This window comes from Arvicola amphibius, chromosome 1 (assembly GCF_903992535.2).
Source record: "Arvicola amphibius chromosome 1, mArvAmp1.2, whole genome shotgun sequence".
NCBI lineage: Eukaryota > Metazoa > Chordata > Mammalia > Rodentia > Cricetidae > Arvicola > Arvicola amphibius.
The window spans coordinates 92,521,101-92,538,346 of record NC_052047.1 but is presented as its reverse complement, the minus strand read 5'-3'; positions in this window follow the sequence as shown (position 1 = coordinate 92,538,346).

Genomic DNA, 17,246 nt, shown 5'->3' with positions numbered 1-17,246 from the left:
CAGCGGTAAACGTTGGTATCTCAGCTCTTTTTGTTTCTGAGACACGGTCTCTCACTAGACCTAACCTTGGGCTTGCTGTTTCAGCTAGACTGGCTGGCCAGTGAGCCCCGGGCATCCTCCTGTCTCCATATCTACAGTGCTGGGGTTCCCAGTATATGCCACCATGCCCAGCTTGTACACAGGCATTGGGGTTCCACACTCAGGTCCTTGAATAGTAAGCACTTTACCCACCCCTTCTGTGTGTCCCCCCCCCCCACCCAGGTTCCTTAGTGATACACATTAAATTATGTTTTCCCAAGCGTAAGTTGAAACCTCAACCTCCAGCATGGCAGAATAGAACTATCTGAGGTTTTTATAGAAGTCAACCAGCTAACACTAGACTGTAAGAACCAGCTAACACTAGGCCATGAAGAACCAGCTAACACCAGGCCATGAAGAACCAGCTAACACCAGGCCATGAAGAACCAGCTAACACTAGGCCATGAAGAACCAGCTAACACTAGGCCATGAAGAACCAGCTAACACCAGGCCATAAGAACCAGCTAACACCAGGCCATAAGAACCAGCTAACACCAAGCCATAAGAACCAGCTAACACCAAGCCATAAGAACCAGCTAACACTAAGCCACGAAGTTGTGCTCAATCTTATGTGACCAGAGTCCTTCTTTATGAAGTGGGAAAATTTGGGCACCTAAACAGACAGAAGTCAGCTGCCAGGGTGACACTGAGGTGAGGCCTGCTGGAAAGGGACCGTCACACTGAGCTGATGGTGTGGACCCATGTGCCTGGCTGCTGCCTCCAGTTCAGGCTTCTGTCTCCAGAGCTCTGAGAGAGTGAACTCCTCTGGTTAGCCTCTAACTTGGGGTTCTTTTCTTTCCTACTGCGTGCAGAGAGAATAGCTCCGCCCAGAAAGTAAGTGTGGGTGGGACTAGAGATTCTCTTTTTATTTTACATTTTTATTTATTTATTTTTTGAGAACTGAGCCTCCTCTCTCTATAGTCATGGCTGTCTTGGATCTCCCTTTGGAATCAGGCTGGCCTTAAGCTCACAGAGCTCCTCCTGCATGGGATTAAAGGAGTGCACCGCCACACCCAGCTAGAGGGCCTGTCACGTGTGGAGTGAGCTCCAGGGACAGAGGACAGCGTGCAGGGACGCAGCGCACAGCAGACAGGGCTGCCCAGTAGCTTGGCTCCCACAAATGTGTCTTTGACAGGGCTGTGGACTCGGATTGTCCATCCAGGAGGCGGAACAGGGAATCATTTCTTTACTGGTCAATGCCCAAGTCAGGTGAAAGGTTCAGCCATGGGTATCGGTTCCCTTGTGTATCAAGAGAATGGTACGAATCCTGGGCCTTTTGCTATTCTTTTGCAATGGGAAAACCATTGCCATAGGAGGCAAGTCGGGTCCAGCGCAGGCCTGAGGTGACATGAGGTGGGTTACACTGGAGTGGTCAGGTGACACCCAACTAGGGCAGTTGCGACAGATGAGACACACCAGGCGGCTGCTTATGCTGTGTTTCTCCGAAATTCATTCCCTGAAGCCTTAACCTATCGCGGAAGGGTAATTAGGTTGGACAAAGTAGTTGAATGGATGGCACCCCATTCTATGATTAGTGCCCTTCTAGAAAGAGGCAGAGACTCACGTCCCCTCTCTCCGCGTCATGGAAGGGAGCAACATTTTCAGAAAATGAGCAACCTGGCACTATGGTCTGGGGCTTTTCAGCGGTCAGGAGGGCGAGGAATTAGTCTCAACCTCAGCACAGAGCGAGTATCCTGAGGTGCACCGGCAAAGGACCAAGTCCTGGTGCTGGTTTACAGGTGCGGGGTTCAGCGCCACCTCTTTCTGACAATTGGTTTTGGATCTCTGTCTAAATCCTCAGTCTTGTTTGTTATCTTTATACACAAAGAATGCTTGTTTATTTGAGATTAATAGATGATAATTTCAATATCCAAGTACCTGTAGGATTGCTTCTCTTATGTCTGTTTCTCTACATATTTTGTCTTCGGGTGGTTACTGTCTGACAAACCTCGTGTTTAGTTTAGAAACACTTCAAGATGTAGACATCTTCCCCTATCTGTGAGCCACACTTACCCTGCCGGCCACCAGGGGTCGCCAGAGCGCCATTGCTGGAGTCTTGCTGCCGTAAACAAGAGGTTTCAAAGGTGAATTTTCTTTCCAGTTCTAACCAAATCCATGGACAAGCTTCTGCAGCACGCCTACGCCAACATCCTGCGTCCCCACCAAGCTGCACCCTCTTGCCCTTATGTACAGAGCTGGTTTTAAACAGGAATGAAGTCAGAGGCATAGAAAATATCATTAAAGATACTTTCAGACACACAAAAAATAGAGTTTGGTTTAAGAAGCATACCAAAAAATATCAAATGTCATTGTTCAGGCAAAGGGATGAACTTGGATGAAGGCAAGAGATGCAGGAAGGAGAAAGAGTGCCGACCAGGACGACCGCAGCTGTGTGCCGAGGCTGCGTGAAGGTTTTTACATCAACAACGTCTTGGGTTAAGAATATGGAGAGAGCAATGGGGGTTTGGGGTGTTCTTCACTGATGACATGTTTGCTGCCTAAACACAAGGGTCTGAGTTTGGATATCAAGCACCTGCTTAAAGCTCCGAGGGCTTGCCTGAGGCTGGGGAAGGAACCTTCTTCAGGCTAGTGCACTAAGTTCTCAGCCTGGGAATAGAGCCGGTCCCACTAGCTGTAGTGGAACCTCTCAGGGGTTCAGGCAGATCGTGGTGTAGGGTAAGAAAGCCAACCGGAGAAAACCAACCTGACTCTGAAACCAGAGCCAGTGAAGGAAACACACCCTGGTTCTGAGACCTGAGCCAGTGAAAAACATACTTTAACCCTGAACCCAGAACCAAAGAAACATGCCCTGACTCTGAAACCAGCGCCAAAGAAACACACTTTGTCCCTAGGGTCAGAGTCAGTGAAAGAAATTCACCTTAGAGTCAAAAAACTTAGAAAGGCCGGTGAAAGAAACACAGTTTGGCTCTGAAATCAGCCATCTCTGCCCCTGACCAACTAAACTAGCCAATCCCTCTTCTCACTAGGAATACTCCACCCCTAAGAAATCCTATATAAGCCCTGCACCTGTTCAGTTTGGGGCTGCCTTTCTTCCACCCTGGTAGAGGCAGCCACTCTCCTGGATTCTTCCCTCCTAATAAATCTCTTGAGCCAGGTTTAGGTGAAGACCTTCTTTTGCCGGAGCAGTAAGCTGTTATGCTTACTGTGGCCCATGCTATTGCCTGACTCCTGACTGCCAGGAACCGGTTCCATCTGAGCTGTGATACTTCCACGTGGGAGGAGCAGGCCTGACTCTCTATAGTGTGTGTGTGTGGGGGGGGGGCTGATTATTTTATGTTGAGCACTGCTGCAGTCTTAACGAAGATTCAAAAGAAGACCACAGTATTATTTATTTATGTATTTATTTATTGGTTGCTTTGAGTCAGATATTTGTGTGGCCTCGGCTGTCCTGGAACTAACTCTGTAGATCAGTCTGGCCTCAAACTCAAGAGACTGGCCTGCCTCTGTCTCCTGAGTGCTGGGATTAACCACTGCCTGGCTATTTTATTTTAATTTTAATGGATGTGTATCTATGTCTGTGCAAGTGAAGGCAGTGCCTACAGAGGCCAGAAGAGGGCGTCAGATCCGCTGGTGTTGGACTTAAGTTGTAAGGTGTTAGGCATGGGTACTGGGAAACTAAACTCAGGTCCTACCGAAGAGCAAGTGCTCTTATCCGCTGATTACATCTCTCCAGCCCTGATCATAATACTCATGAGGACCTTCACGGAACTTTTGAAAAATCATTCAGGTGATGGGAAATTAGAGTACCCAGTGCCCCAACGAGGTAGACTCCAGGAAAGTTTGTCATCTAAGTAAAAGTTTACCATTCATATAAGCATCAAAGAGGTAAACATAACCTGTCATGAAGAGGACTATCAATGAACTGAAAGGAACCCAGAACTGACGAGAGGGCTAGAAGTTCCTCATTAGAGCTGTCTTGATATGCTCGAAAGGTCAGGGAAGACATGGAGGATTGACATTGACAGCAAACGGGCACTAGCAGAAGTTTAGATGAAAGAGCAGAACTAGAAGACACCACCGGCAGAAGCCATCTAACACAGACTGTGGAGAAAGCAGGGCTGTGGCCCAACAGGCAGTGTGGGATTCTGTCTCCCTACCTGCATGACAGCTGCATTGGAGCTCTGGAGCCGGGGAAGGCTGCAGCTTCCAGAGGACAGCTTAGGTGGCAAAGGAGAATTTCAGTTCATTTTTTTTTTTCCAGTTACGGCTCTGAGCATAGTGGCAGTGTCTCATGTGCTCCTACTGGCAGGCAGCTGTTCATATATGTCAAGAGTAGCTTGCACGTGGCTTGCAGTAGTAGTGAGGGTGGACCCAAACACACCTTCTCCCCAAGTATCATGAGACGTCCTTGGAGTCAACACTGCTCCTGGGTCCAGAGATGCTAAGAGGTGGTGGCTGCTGTCTTGCACTTGCCTGCCATGTGGAAGTCTCTTTCCCTCCAGCCGAGGTGCCTGGCACATTCTTTCTCCTTTTTTTAAAAAAATCTTTTCTATGAATTTCCTCAACTTGTTTTTTCTATAATATCCATATCTAATAATAATTCATGGTCGATTATATTTAAGCCACCTATTGAGTGAAGGATCCTAACAGTGCTTAAATATGTTTATCATTTAAGGCTTTAGTGTGTGTTTAGTTTGGAATAGTGACTTGGGGATGAGAGGCAGTGTAGGGGTTGCTTGCCTTTCAGCTTCTGCTCATAGCCTGCCTTGCCTTGAGCAGTTGGCAGGTGGCGGCAGGAGAGCAGAACTTGCGCCTGATAACTAAGCAGCACTCTGGAAAGGGGCCTTGGTTTGTTTGGTTTTCGGTTTCCAAACAGGATTTCATTGGACACAGGCTAGCCTCAGATTTGCAGTGATCCTCCTGCCTCACTCTCCCTAATCGGGGATTATAGGCATGTACCACCACACCCAGCCAGAAGGTTCTTTTTGATGTTATGGTCTTATTAATTTGTAAAAGTGAAGCAGGATATCAGGTAAACGGTAAATAGAAACAAGCAGGACGCAGCCTATTTACAGAGCATAGACGCCTCGAGCCCCCACTGCATGATAGTTCAGCAAACTGCTTATCAAAGGGTCGAGGGTTACGTTCATTATTCTTTTCTCTCCTCTCCAACTTCCTTCCCCGGTCAGATCTTTAGTGGTTTAAGAGTCAACCAGTTGTGTCCTGACCTGAGAATAGCCTGGGGGTCATTGACTGAAAGTTTAAGTCATTTGTCATGAACTGACACGGGGATTCTGAAAGCAGTTTTTAAAGAAATGACTCCGTGAACCACAATGGGAAATTGTTTTGAAATGTTATTATGAATAATCTATAAAATGTTCATTATATATTATGAAAACATACACACACACAACAACAACATATATATATATATATATATATGAAGACAAACACTGAAAAGTAAACCTCTTATTTTTTTTTTGTATTAAGAAAGTGTCCCGTGTAGCCCAGGATGACCTCAACCTTGCTTTGTGGCTGAAAATGACCTTGAACTCCCAATCTCCCCCCACCCCACTTCACCTTCCGAGGCTCTGGGATTATAAGGGTATATATACCGCCATACTTGGCCTACACAGTAAACTTTTACTTTTGAAACAGTTTTAGATTTATACAATGATTGTGAAGATAGCACGGAGCACCCAAATACCTCACCTTCCACCCTTCTCATGACTCCTATCTTAGCACTGGTGACAATGGAACATGCCTTGTAACATCATTCACAATGCCACCTTTATCCTAATTAATGAGCCAATGTCATTCTCTTACTATTAACTAAAGCTCTGACTTCTGATATCTTTGGTTTTCTTTAGACTTCTTTTAGGCTTCATGATCCCATCAGAAGCAGGCATTATGCTCACCACTCCTCAGACTTCTGGAAGGTGTTTCTCAGAGTGTTGCTTCTTTTTTCACGACTTTGATAGTTTTGAAGATTGTTAGTCAGTTTTTTGTTTGTTTGTTTGTTTTTATTTTTTTGAGACAGGATCTTTCTATTTAGTTCTGACTGTCCTGAAACTCACTATGTGTATAAGGTTGACCTTGATTTCACAGAGATACATCTGCCTCTGTGTGCCCGTGCTGGGATTAAAGATGTACACCACTATGCCTAGCTATTAAGTATTTTCTAGTTTCTCAATGAATCATTTTTTAATTTTCAAAACTTTACATAAGTTTCAAACATATACAAAATTAGAGAATAGTATAATGAAACCTCATATGCCCAGAACTCAACATTCATAACCACCATCAGTTTGCCAAGAGTATTTCATCTAAAATGTCCTGCTCCCTACCCTTGAGGATTTAAAAACAAATAACAAATATATTCTAGTACTCTTTATTTCAGGCATATAACACTAACATAGTAGGTATATGCTGTTCATGACACATGAATTACCTGCTCATGTGTTAGGGCTGTAACTCAATTTGTAAAGTGTTTGCCTAGTGTGTACAATGCCTTGCATTCAACCACCAGCCACCACAGGGCTGCAAGCCTGACGGCCGAGTTAGATCCCCAGAAACCTCAGAACTGAAGAAGAGAACCTACTCTATGGCACATGTAACAGATAGACAGACAGACACTTGAATGAGGAAGATAAAGAAAGAAGAGGGGCAGAGGTAGTAATTGTAGTTTTAAGGCTATCTCTGGTTACCATAGCTAGTTTGAGGCTAGCCTGGGATACATGAAATAGCGATTGCCGCATATAATAAGACACATGAGGTAGATACTTGGCAACGTCAGCACTTGGGAGACTGAAGAAGGGGACGAACCATGAATTCTAGGCTACATAGTGAGACCCTGTCTGATCAACAACCAAAAAAACACCCCAAACAAACAAATCAAACAAAGCGGATGATGACTGTGTTATATTGAGTAGTCAGCCTGCATTCAAAATTTTGCAGTCTAGTTGGGCTCAAAGAAGTTCTATTAAAAGCTTGACTCAATGGTAGGGCATTTGCCTTGCATGCATGACACCCTGGCTTCTGTTCCCAGCATTGCCAAAGTGTGTGTGTGTGTGTGTGTGTGTGTGTAGCAGGGGAGTCCTGTTCAATTAGCATACTCAAAGCTATGATCTAAGCAAGGCTTATTGATTGAATTTAGCTGGACTGGAGAAGGAAACTTTTACATACATTTTTCTAAGACCTGAAGAAGCAAAACTACTGTTAGTCTTAAATTCAAGAGGAAGTGCTACATAGGAGGCATCTTAGACATTTACAATGTTGCTAGTCCAGCACCTACCTCAAGCTGCAAGAACTGTTGCGAGGAGTCACTAAGTGTTGGGAGCCCTGTGGCCTAGTTTCAGATCAGCATATAAATACTCTTCCAATGGCTCTCTGAGAGACAAGACCCATGGAGATGGTCTCTCACTTGGCAAGAACCCTCAGGACAGTGCCGAAATGCGCCAAAGACCACAGCCTGCAGACTCTCTTCTCTCTCTCTCATATATTGAAGACTCTCTTGGTGTTTTAGTGTCACTTTGTGAGGCACATATGGGACAGATGGGATCATTCCCAGAAATCCCAACTTTTTTCTCAGATAATTTTCTGTAGTGGCATTTCATTGCATTTTAATAATGAAACTTGCCGAAGATCAGAGAGTAAAACAGTCCCATTGGTCAGCCTTACAGACCAGGCAGTGGTGACACACACACCTTTAATCCTAGTAGCCATACTGGTTGCCATAGAAACCAGGTGGTGCATGTCTGTAATCCCAGTGGTGCATGCCTTTAATCCCAGCCCTAGTGAGGAATATAAAATGGGAGGAGATAGCTCTCAGACACAGTCTCATTCTGAGATTCCTGGAGGCAGGATTGCTATCTTCAGTCTGAGATTGAGGTAAGAGCCAGTGGCTGGCTGCTTTGCTTTTCTGGCCTTCAAGTTGAACCTCAATTTCTCTCTCTGAGTTTTTGTTAATCATGCTTACATTTTTTCCTAAAATTCTTTGGGAACTGGTGCTTCTCAGGTTTCTTATAGAGAGGCTTACGTATGTTGGACCCTTTTGTAGGACAAGAGAAAAGTTAGAGAAATATAAGCTAACGCTATGCAAGCAGTTATGGCAAAGAACCCCTACTTCTGTAAACATGCTTTGTTAAGTTTTGAATGATATTGTTCTTGAGAATTTGTTGCCATGTTTCTTACCTTTTAACTTTGTAAAGACAAGATGTGCCTGGTTTGATATTTAGCCAGGCTAACAAAATACTGAGCACTGTTTAGGTTTAAAATAGTTTTGATTGTAAAAGTTGGAAACAACTTATTTGACATATTTGTTTTTGCTGGAGGTTAATGCTGAAGGATGGGAAAACATGTTGTTTTTTCTTCTTTTTATTGATTTTATTGAGTTATACATTTTTCTCTGCTCCCCCTGCCTTTCTCTCCCCTCACCTTCAACCCTCTTCCATGGTCCCCCATGCTCCCAGTTTACTCAGGAAATGATATTGTCTTTTTCTACTTCCCATATAGATTAGATTCATGTATATCTCTCAACATGTTTGTTTTTAAGTATAAAATAAAGATGGCTCGAGGGGTTCAGACTCTTGGCCTCCAGGCAGGTCTGAGGGACCTGCGGAGGGGTGCAGGCTCCTTCAGATTTGTGCTGCCAGGTCGCTGTGTGGTATTCCATCCCGCCCTGCCCCACCTTGGCCCTTTTGTCTGGGCTGCGACCTGGGCTGTCTGGAATCCTTGATCCTGTGCCCTGACATTCCATCTCAACTGGTGAGTGAATGCGGACCCTGGGGCAACCTGCCCTGGAAGAGAGCACAGACCCCCCTACCCCCACTTCCCTCTGCAGGCTTGTGTCCATTTCTCCTGTCCCTGTGTCTCCCAAGATTTCCCTAGTGTTCTCAGGTGTCCTGCTCCTGTTCTAAGGCCATTCACCCAGAGGAGTCAGACTCTGGCCTCCAGGCAGGTCTGAGGATTCCTGCAAGGGAGTGCGGGCTTCTTCAGATTGTGCTGCCAGACTCTGGCCACCAGGCAGGTCTGAGGATTCCTGCGGAGGGGTGCTGGCTCCTTCAGATTGTGCTGCCAGGTTCGCTGTGTGGTATTCCATCCCGCCCTGCCCCCACCTTGGCCCTTTTGTCTGGGCTGCGACCCTGGGCTGCCTGGAATCCTTGATCCTGTGCCCTGACATTCCATCTCAACTGGTGAGTGAATGCGGACCCTGGGGCAACCTGCCCTGGAAGAGAGCACAGACCCCCTACCCCCACTTCCCTCTGCAGGCTTGTGTCCATTTCTCCCGTCCCTGTGTCTCCCAAGATTTCCCTAGTGTTCTCAGGCGTCCTGCTCTGTTCTAAGGCCATCCACCCAGAGGAGTCAGACTCTGGCCTCCAGGCAGGTCTGAGGATTCCTGCAAGGGAGTGCGGGCTTCTTTCTTCAGATTGTGACGCAAGGAATCGGTCCTCCTCTGGCACTGGGGAGATACAACCAGTTTCAGTCACAGCAAAGATTGGTCTAGGACACCAAACGCCTCCGGGCTCCTTTTGAAGGAAGAGATGGGGCAGGCGCCAATGCAGGAGCTCCTCCAACAACATGAAAGGCAACATGAATCACCACAAGCCAGACATCCCGAAACAACAAGAATTGAACACCCTACCCCAGAAGATATAGAAGAAACCAACCTTAAACATACTTTATGAAAATAATAGAGGACCTTAAACAGGAGGGAAAAAACTGCCATAAAGAAATGGAGATGACAAACAAAAAGGTAGAGGAAATAAATAATCTCTCAAAGATACCAAGAAAAAACAAGAAAAAACAAGAAAAGCAATCAAGCAGGTAAGGGAAACAGTACAAGACCTGATAAATGAAATGGAGGTATTGAAGAAAACACAATCTGAGGGACGACTGGAAATGGAAACTCTGAGTAAACGAACAGCAAACTTCAGAGGACAAGTATTTCCAACCGAAATACAAGAGAGGAAGAAAGAATCTCGGACTCTGAAGATACAATAGAGGAAATAAACTCACAGAATTAAAGAACTAAACAAATCTAACAAATTTCTTAACACAAAACATTCAGGAAATCTGGGACACCATGAAAGACCAAACCTAAGAATAATTGGGGTAGAAGAAGGAGAAGAATTACAAACTCAAAGGCCCAGAAAAACATATTCAAACAAAATTATAGAAGAAAACTTCCCCAACCTAAAGAAGGATGTTCCTATGAAGTACAAGAAGCCTAAAGAACCCCAATAGACTGGATCAAGAAGAAAGCATCCCCACGCCAATAATAATCAAACACCAAAACATACAGAATAAAGAACAGATATTAAGAGCTTGCAAAGGAAAAGGTCAAGTAACATATACAGGGAAACCTATCAGAACTTTACACCTCGATTTCGCAATGGAAACCATGAAAGCCAGAAGAGCTTGGATAGATGTGCTACAGACACTAAGGGAACATGGATGGCAAGCCTAGACTACTTATACCCAGGCAAAGCTTGCATTCCCATTGATGGAGAAAACAAGATTCCCAGGACAAAAACAGATTTAAACAATACGCAGCCACAATCCAGCCTTGCAGAAAGTAATAGAAGGAAAATCACCAAACCAAGGAGTCAACAACGGCCCACAATAACTCAGGCATCTAGCGACCCTTCGCCAGCACAACTAGAAGAAGGGAAACACACAAACTCTACTACTAAAATGACTGAAGTTAACAACCACTGGTCATTAATATCACTTAATATCAATGGACTCAATTCACCTATAAAAGGCACAGGCTAAGAGGACTGGATACGAAAACAGAATCCAACATTTGCTATTTACAAGGAAACACAACCTCAACCACAAAGACAGACACCTACTCATAGTAAAGGGTTGGGAAAAGGTTTATCAAGCAAATGGCCCTAAGAAACAAGCGGGTGTGGCCATACTAATTTCCAACAAAGTTGACTTCAAACTAAAATCAATCAGAAGAGATGGAAAGGGACACTTTATACTCATAACAGGAAAAATCCATCAGAATGAAGTCTCAATCCTGAATATCTATGCCCCTAATATAAGAGCTCCCACTTATGTAAAAGAAACACTTCTAGATCTCAAGGCAGCCATCAAACCACACACACTAATAGTTGGAGACTTCAACACTCCTCTCTCACCAATGGACAGGTCAATCAGACAGAAACCTAACAGAGAATTGAAAGACTTAATAGAGGTAATGAACCAAATGGACTTAACAGACATCTATAGAACATTCCACCCAAATAGGAAAGAATATACCTTCTTCTCTGTGGCTCATAGAACCTTTTCGAAAATTGACCATATACTTGGTAACAAAGCAAACTTCCACAATTACAAAAAAATATTAGTAACCACCTGTGTCTTATCGGATCACCATGGACTAAAATTAGAATTCAACAACAATGCTACCCCCAGAAAGCCCACAAACTCATGGAAACTGAACAGTCAACTACTGACCCACACCTGGGTCAAGGAAGAAATAAAGAAAGAAATTAAAATCTTTCTTGAATTTAATGAAAACAAAGACACAACATACTCAAAACCTATGGGACACAATGAAGAAGCAGTGCTAAGAGGAAAGTTCATAGCACTAAGTGGCCCACTTAAAGAAAACGGAGAAAGCACTCATTGGTGACTTAACAGCACACCTGGAAAGCTCTGGAAAAAAAAGAAGCAGACTCACCTAGGAGAAGTAGAAGACTGGAATAATCAAACCGAGGGCAGAAATAAACAAAATAGAAACAGAAAACAATCCAAGAATCAATGAAACAAGAAGCTGGTTCTTGGAGAAAATCAACAAGATTGACAAAACCCTTAGCCAAACTAATCAAACGGCAGAGGGAGAAACACGCAAATTAATAAGATTCAGAAATGAAAGGGGGACATAACCACAGACACAGAGGAAATTCAGAGAATCATTAGATCTTACTACAAAAGCCTGTATGCCACAAAATTGGAAAATGTAAAAGAAATGGACAGGTTTTTAGATAAATACCATATACCAAAGTTAAACCAGGACCAGGTAAATGCTCTAAATCGTCCTGTTAGTCGCGAAGAATTAGAAACTGTTATCAGAAATCTCCCTACCAAAAAGAGCCCAGGACCAGATGGTTTCAATGAAGAATTCTACTAGAACTTCCAAGAAGACCTAATACCTATACTCCTTAAGGTATTTCATAATATAGAAACACAAGAGTCACTGCCAAATTCCTTCTATGAAGCTACAGTTACCCTGATACCTAAACCACACAAAGACTCAACCAAGAAAGAGAATTACAGGCCAATCTCACTCATGAACATTGACGCAAAAATTCTCAATAAAATACTGGCAAACTGAATCCAAGAACACATTAGAAAAATTATCCATTACGATCAAGTAGGCTTCATCCAAGAGACGCAGGGCTGGTTCAACATACGAAAATCTATCAATGTAATCCATCATATAAATAAACTGAAGGAAAAAAACCATATGGTCATCTCATTAGATGCTGAAAAAGCATTTGACAAAATTCAGCACCCTTTTATGATAAAGGTCTTGGAGAGATTAGGGATACAAGGGTCATTCCTAAATATAATAAAAGCTATTTGCAGCAAGCCGACAGCTAACATCAAACTAAACGGAGAGAAACTCAAGGCTATCCCACTAAATTCAGGAACACGACAAGGCTGTCCACTCTCTCCTTATCTCTTCAATATAGTGCTTGAAGTTCTAGCAATAGCAATAAGACAACATAAGGGAATCAAGGGGATTCAATTTGGAAAGGAAGAAGTTAACCTTTCATTATTTGCAGATGATATGATAGTATACATAAGCGACCCCAAAAACTCCATCAAAGAACTCTTACAGCTGATAAACTCCTTCAGTAACGTGGCAGGTTACAAGATTAACTCCAAAAAATCAGTCGCCCTCCTATACACAAAGGATAAGGAAGCAGAGAGGGAAATCAAAGAAGTATCACCTTTCACAATAGCCACAAATAGCATAAGATATCTGGGAGTATCTCTAACCAAGGAAGTGAAGGATCTATTTGACAAGAACTTTAAGTCTTTGAAGAAAGAAATTGAAGAGGATACCAGAAAATGGAAGGATCTCCCCTGCTCGTGGATTGGGAGGATCAACATAGTAAAAATGGCAATTCTACCAAAAGCAATCTATAGATTCAATGCAATCCCAATCAAGGTTCCATTAAAATTCTTCACAGAGATTGAGAGGACAATAATCAACTTTATATGGAAAAACAAGAAACCCAGGATAGCCAAAAAAATCTTATACAATAAAGGTACTTCTGGAGGCATTACCATCCCTGACTTCAAACTCTATTACAGAGCTACAGTATTGAAAACAGCTTGGTATTGGCATAAAAACAGAGAAGTCGACCAATGGAATCGTATAGAAGACCCAGATCTTAAACCACAAACCTATGAACACCTGATTTTTGATAAAGGAGCCAAAAGTACACAATGGAAGAAAGAGGACATCTTCAACAAATGGTGCTGGCATAACTGGATGTCAACCTGTAGAAGAATGAAAGTAGATCCATATCTATCACCATGCACAAAACTCAAGTCCAAATGGATTAAAGACCTCAATATTAATTGAACACATTGAGCTTGATAGAGGAGAAAGTGGGAAGTACTCTACAACAAATGGGCACAGGGAACCGTTTCCTACGCATAACCCCAGCTGCACAGACTTTAAGGGCAACATTGAATAAATGGGACCTCCTGAAGTTGAGCAGCTTCTGTAAAGCAAAGGACATTGTCACTAAGACACAAAGGCAGCCTACTGACTGGGAAAAGATCTTCACCAACCCTGCAACTGACAAAGGTCTGATCTCTAAAATATATAAGGATCTCAAGAGACTAGACGGTAAAATGCCAATTAACCCAATTAAAAAATGGGGCGCTGAACTGAACAGAGAATTCTCAACAGAAGAAGTTCGAATGGCCAAAAGACACTTAAGGTCATGCTCAACCTCCTTAGCTATCAGGGAAATGCAAATCAAAACAACTTTGAGATATCATCTTACACCTGTCAGATTGGCTAAAATCCAAAACACCAATAATAACCTTTGCTGGAGAGGTTGTGGGGTAAGGGGTACACTCATCCATTGCTGGTGGAATGCACACTTGTGCAACCACTTTGGAAAGCAGTGTGGCGGTTTCTCAGGAAATTCGGGATCAACCTACCCCAGGACCCAGCAATTCCACTATTGGGAATCTACCCAAGAGATGCCCAATCATACAACAAAAGCATATGCTCATCTATGTTCATAGCAGCATTATTTGTAATAGCCAGATCCTGGAAACAACCTAGATGCCCTTCAGTGGAAGAATGGATGAAGAAACTGTGGAAACATGCTAGAATACTACTCAGCGGTAAAAAACAATGACATCTTGAATTTTGCAGGCAAATGGATGGAAATAGAAAACACTATTCTGAGTGAGGTAACCCAGACCCAAAAAGATGAACATGGGATGTACTCACTCATAATCGGTTTCTAGCCATAACTAAAGGACATCGAGCCTATAAATTTGGGATCCTTGAGAAGATAATAAGAAGGTTAACTCCCAAAAAAAGATATAGTAATCCTCCTGGATATTGGAAGTAGACACGATCGCCAGGCAAAATTGGGAACTTGAGGGTTGGGCAAGACTGGGCCAAGGGAAGATGGGGAGAGAAAAGTGTGAAGGGGAGAACGGGGGGAGCTCGGAGGAATGGGGTGCTTGGGATATAGGAAGGGTGGTTATGGGAGCAGGGAAGCATATATCTTAATTTAAAGAGCTACCTGAGGGTTGTCAAGAGACTTGACCCTAGAGGGGTTCCCAGGTTTCCAGGGAGACGCCCCCAGTTAGTTCCTTGGGCAGCTGAGGAGAGGGAGCCTGAAAAGGCCAGTTCCTATAGCCATACTGATGAATTTCTTGCATATCACCATAGAACCTCCACCTGACGATAGATGAAGAAAATGACAGAGCCCCACATTGGAGCACCGGACTGAGCTCCCAAGGTCCTGATGAGGAGCAGAAGGAGAGAGAACATGAGAAAGAAAGTCAGGACCGTGAGGGAACCTCCAGCTGGCGACAGATGGGGAAGGTGACTGAGCCCCACATTGGAGCACCGGACTGAGCTCCCAAGGTCCTGATGAGGAGCAGAAGGAGCGAGAACATGAGGGAGAAAGTCAGGAACGAGAGGGGTGCGTTCACTCATGGAGACGGTGGGACAGAACTAATGGGAGATCACCAACTCCAGTTGGAATGGGACTGATGGATCATGCGACCAAACCCGTCTCTCTGAATGTGGCCAACAGCGGGGGCTGACTGAGAAGCAAAGGACAATGGCTCTGGGCTCTGAGTCTTCTGCATGGACGGGCTCTGTGGGAGCCTTCTCAGCTTGGTCGATCACCTTCCTGGACCAGGGGGGGAGTTGGGAGGACCCTGATCTTAGCATAGAGTGGGAACCCTGATGGCTCCTTGGCCTTGAGAGGGAGGGAGGGGAGGTTTGGGTGGAGGGGAGGGGAGGGAAGGGGGAGAAGGAGGGGAGGGAAGGGGGAGGAGGAGGGAAGGAGATGGAAATTTTTTAAATATAAAAAAAAAACCATGAGGAAAAAAAAATAAAAAAAAAAATAAAGATGGCTCAAGTTCTTTGGGGCTGGCCACTTGTGTGAAACTCATCTGGGGGTCGGATAACTCTTCTTCAACTGATGCTGCTTCCGTGTTTCAGAACCTGAACCCAGGCTGCAATGGGACTGCTAAGGAGCTCAGGTCTTTTCATCTCACTTTGAGAGTGTTGGTGGGTGTGGTGACGCGTTTCTCTTTCTCCCAAGCACAGAGGATCTTTAAAAGAAGTTATCTGGGAGCTTGGTGTTAATTCTTTGGAGACAGTAGAGACTGGTAGTTGGGCCAACTTAAGGAGAGGAAAATCCATGACTGGAGAAGCCTGGACAATGCCAGCAAAGCTGAGCAGAGGGGCAGGGAACCCAGAGTGGACTGTGCCTTCATCAGTGGCAGGGCAGAGAGTACCCAGCGATGAGATGGGATGGAAAGAAGGAAGGCTGTACCTGTGATCAGCTTACAGCGGACCCATCCAGATGTCTTTTTGTTACGGGGGGAGTTTCAGCTTATATATTGGAGGGTCATATTTAATACAGACATGGGAATGGAGCAAGTACAGGGAAGACGCCTTGTCCACCAAAGACTCAGTCAGGGATTTGTATATGATAAAGCTGTATTACTTCCAATCTCAGATAGGCATATTGGAACTTGTTCCTCCCAACTCCCAGTTAGGTAGTAGGATATTAAAGAAAGGGGAGGGATCAACCAAGCCTTTCCTCCTCTCTAGCCTGGGCAGTACTGAGGCAGAGAAGTAAGATGACTTAGTTCTTAGCTCTTGGCCCTCAGATCCCCTGAATTTTCAAAACTAAATTGGGATATAATAAAGAAAAATTACTTCAAACCTGGGATGTAATTTCCTTCTGGGGAAAAATGCCTTCCTAGTAAAATGCTTAAGCAATTTTCTGATAAATCACAACAAGATGAAAACCTCTTCCAGGAAGCTGTTTACTTATTCGGCTGGATGGCTGGTATCTGATTGATTTTGAAACTAGTTTAGTAATAATTTTCTAAGCATAACTTCAGCTATAAAGTATGTCTTCCACAAGGTCATCATTGACTGGCTTGTTTGGGTCTCTTCACACACAGACACTGACGACGAAAGTGTGCCAGGGACAGCAACACTGTGGCAAAGGCAGTGCAGTCGTTTCCGTTGCCTGTGATATCAGTCACATTTTAGTACCAAATTTCTGAGAAATCACTCGAGGAATCTCTCATTGACTTTTGTGGTGATAAGGTGATCAATTAAAGAGATTAATACGTAGTATCTCCTTAGGCCAATGACATCGGGACAGTGACTGCATTGCCAACCTCCATTTCCGTTTCCAGGGCCTCGTCATTATACAGACACTGCAGGCAGAGTTTCCTTTTCCATTTATTAACCTAACAGGGCACTACAAAACAAGCAAGCTGCTTTTCTTCTACACTCTCTACTCCTCCCCTTATCCCCCTTCCCAACTTCTCCTCCCCTTCCCTTCCTTTTCCTTTTGATAAGTTGTAGCACAGGCTGGCCTCAAATTTAAGATTCTACTAACTTAACTTGTCGTATCAGTTACTTTTCTCTTTTCTCTAACCAAATACTTGAC